The sequence below is a fragment of the Lissotriton vulgaris genome, chromosome 8 (genome assembly GCF_964263255.1).
Source record: "Lissotriton vulgaris chromosome 8, aLisVul1.2, whole genome shotgun sequence".
Taxonomy (NCBI): Eukaryota; Metazoa; Chordata; class Amphibia; order Caudata; family Salamandridae; genus Lissotriton; species Lissotriton vulgaris.
In genome coordinates, this window is record NC_141696.1 from 1,401,292,097 (window position 1) to 1,401,295,752 (window position 3,656).

A 3,656-nucleotide genomic window follows, 5' to 3' on the forward strand; every position below is an offset into this window, starting at 1 on the left:
TATTCCTTTTGGGGCATCAGGTGCCCAGGCAACACACAAAGACACTTAGTAATGCATACGACTGGAAACAGCTGTAAAGCTATAATCAGTACACCCCAACGGAAATTAATTGTAAACATATTTAATATGTTATACAGTATTACTGGGTAATTTTTTTTTATAAATATAGCATTTGCTACCACAGCTTCGCAGTGCTGTAAGTGTCAGGCGTTGCTACGATGGTGCCCTTAGAATCGGCCTGAAAATGATGAAAGGCTGAATCATCCCTTGGAGGTTCCGCACTCTTAGCATCAAGCGCTTAACTCGCTGAGTTGGCTGCCTGTCACACGAGTGAGTTTCTCCTTTCAAGAACATGCTCTGAGGGTACTCCTCTCTGCAGCAGAAGTGGCGGGCTGAGCCGTGCCAGAGTTTGTTCAAAGTTTAACCCGGTTCTTCGCGGACCCGTCGGCCGCCTCTCGGGCAGGTATATTTGCACAGCGCGTCGCTGGGTGTCGGTGGCCGCAGACCTGCACTTATAAAGGGTGGATTTCCTTAAGACTCTGCTGACATCACGGATCTGCTCTCGGATTCCTCGCCCTGCCTCTCTCTCTCGCCCGCCTTCCATTCAGGTAATTTCAGCTCCAACTTGAACGGACCTGTTTGTGGGTGTCTCGGTGGAGAGTGCGGGGCCGGCTGCGCTCGTCTTCCTTCCAGGGCAGGGGTGGGTGCTGTCATGCTGCGGCGTCCCTGGAGCAGGGCGCACATTGACCTGTCGCAGGTAGGCGGCGGAGCGCGGCGTCTTCCAGCTGCCTCTGAGGCGTCTCGAAAAACATGGGATTTACACTCCTCGCTTCCCCCCGTCTCGGATCCCTCACTACGACCGTTCTGGCGATTCGGATTTGATTAATTGTTACGGAAACTGGGCAAAAGGGGGCTTCCATAAACGTGTAGAACAGAGTCTGTGGGAGTCGAAAACTTTTGCACACTGACGTGAGAACAGCTCACGCTTTACGGCTGGGTAAGGTCAGTTTATCGTAATTTTTGCTAAAGGTGTCGCTGTGTAAGAAACTTTTAACCTTTTAAATCCTGCCTTTATTTCATTTTTCTTACAGCACTTTAAATGCATTGTTGGTCTGGGTATTTCATACCGTATTATGCTATGATCTTCTGAGTTCTGTATGCTCTGTTATTTTATACCAAATTATGTGTGTAATGTTATGCTATGCTGCGTTATGTTATGCTCAGCTGACTGGTTTTGGGAGCGCTCTTTCACTGGGAAGGCTGTCAGGCTACTAAGCAAATGTTTGCGGTCTGGAGATTAAGTTTCTGTCTGTTGATTCGCGAGACCTTGTATAAAATCCCAGCGTCCCTATCTGACAACATTGTGTGATTTGGCTCAAATGACCGCCCTCTCTCCGCCGTGTGTTAGCTACATTTCCCATTGCAGACCTCAAGCAGGAGAGTGGGCTAAATGCTGCGATGGATCGCCATATACATGCCTGGACATACATGTGTGTGTTATTGTTCCACATGTCATCTGCAGGCTCGCTGCCAGCATTTTGACTGGAAGGCCGATGCAAATGTCAATGCATAGGACACACGGGCTTCCTGTTGAGGTTTGTCATTCTGTATTTAGGTGCTTTTCTCTATATGAAGTGTCTTTAGAAATCACAGTTAGTTTGTCTGAGAAGTGTTCATTTTGAACTAGTGGCAAAGATGCGGATTTGGCACTAGAAGACACGGGGCACAGTTAGCCCAAAATTCGTGATCCTTTGTGGTTCATGTTAAGTCCAATTGATTCAGTGTAATTGCTGCTACAATAGGGAGCACATATAAAGAAATTAGCTTCTAGTATTACGTGCTTTGTACAAAAAGAACATTCCCTCCAGTGCCCTGGGGCCATCCGTTGACTCTTCAGCACGCTGTCATTCAAGTGTGTACAATCGCAGCCATCCAGTGCAAAGTTCGTGTTCAGCTCTCATCGTGACTTTCCCGGCGCTCGCGCTCACACTGACTGCTAGTGTAGTGCCTGGCATGAACGGATTAGTTTCAATGCGCTTATTCAAGACACGGGCCTATAAATCCAGTCTGCAGTACTTGTCATTGACATCAGAAGGATGCAAGGCTGAATGGCCCCTGACGGAGCTAGCACGCGACAGTAAATGTAATTTGTACTTGTAAAGCGCACTAATACCCCAACTGGGGTGTCCTGGCGCTGTAACGCATACCGCTGTGGAACCCTTCCTGTCTTTTCCCTGTGAAATGTCCACTCCTGGGCACCCCCCAAGGTGAAGCCAGATATCCCAGCGCTGTTGGGGCCGTTGTGGAGATTAAGCAAGCTATTGCCCAGAGTTGCAGAGTGGGACCCATGATTAGAATAGGCACTGAGGCGGGAATTGAACCCTGGTCCCGGGCCAGACCTCTGCATCAGGGTCTGCTGCACTAACCATTGAGCCACACTTCTTGGAGTCCCCCTTTTCACTCTTGGAGCTACTTTACCTCACTAAAAAGGTACATGTAGTGTAGTGAAATGAACAAGCTGCAAATGTTCACAAAGGCAAGGGTTTTCAGTGTAGCCCCTCCTGCGCGTGCTTCTCCTGTCTGTGATCTTTGGTGCATGTTTGTGCATCAGGCCAGTGCAAGGGCTAGTTTCCGAGGTACGAGGTGGCAGAGCTCATGCCATCTCCCAAGCCCCAGAGACAGAGCAGATAAATGCACACATCTTTGCCATGCAGTCGGAGGAGTGCTGAGCAGATGTAAGCACGTGCGTTCCTCTCCAGTGACGCGAACTTCAGGGACTGTGAGCGCTGTCTCCATTCCTCTGAGTGAGAGGCCTGTATCTTGTCACCCTTGATGCCACACACAGCACACTTGTCGCAGATAGAAGCCTTGCATTGTTGTCACGGGTGAGATGACGTCAGGGTCAGATTGGTAAGGCGGGCACTCAGGCAATGGGCTGGTATCTGAGTTGCAGCTGTGGCCGCTTTTTTGGCCAGAGTGGTGGCCGCTTTGGGCTCTGTCGGTGCTGTTCAGATGCCACCAGCTGCCCAATGGGTCCTGAGCGGTCTTTCTGGAGGCAGATGGGCCTCTATTACCTCCCTGTTACCAAGGGCTGAGAGGTGTAATTCCCAGTCTCTCTTACCCAGTCCAAAGATCAGGGCTTGATCCATCACCGTTATTTATCTCACTGCCCCATCCCAGCTCAGAACCTGGCTATATGCAAATTAGTCTGTCCCTGGCCCAGTGCATCATGGGAACAGGGCAGACCAAACTACCAAGCCAATTCTTCACCAGAAAGGAGACAAGCTACCGGGGACCGGTTTCTGGCATTTCAGCCTTCTTCGGCCCGGCTTGCTTGAATCCTGATGGAGCAGTGAGAAAGGGACTCATGTCTGAGTATACCCTGCCACACCTATAGTGGCCAAAAACGATTTAGAAAAGGGGGTGGTGATGAACAGAGTGTCTGAGTTAAACAGACCACTCTTACCCAGTCCAAAGATCAGGGCTTGATCCATCACCGTTATTTATCTCACTGCCCCATCCCAGCTCAGAACCTGGCTATATGCAAATTAGTCTGTCCCTGGCCCAGTGCATCATGGGAACAGGGCAGACCAAACTACCAAGCCAATTCTTCACCAGAAAGGAGACAAGCTACCGGGGACCGGTTTCTGGCATTT

General features: G+C 49.9%; 1 protein-coding gene across 3 annotated transcripts in view; it reads left to right on the forward strand.

Moving 5' to 3' along the window:
* The first annotated feature begins 414 nt into the window (after positions 1–414).
* KCNJ15 (potassium inwardly rectifying channel subfamily J member 15) overlaps positions 415–3,656 on the forward strand; it is a 175,343-nt gene continuing 172,101 nt past the window's right edge. The window contains exon 1 of one of the 3 annotated variants that reach the window (XM_086935414.1): positions 415–608. The gene's annotated coding sequence lies outside the window, so the exon portion shown is untranslated. The other 2 variants (XM_086935413.1, XM_086935412.1) reach the window with 2 other exon arrangements.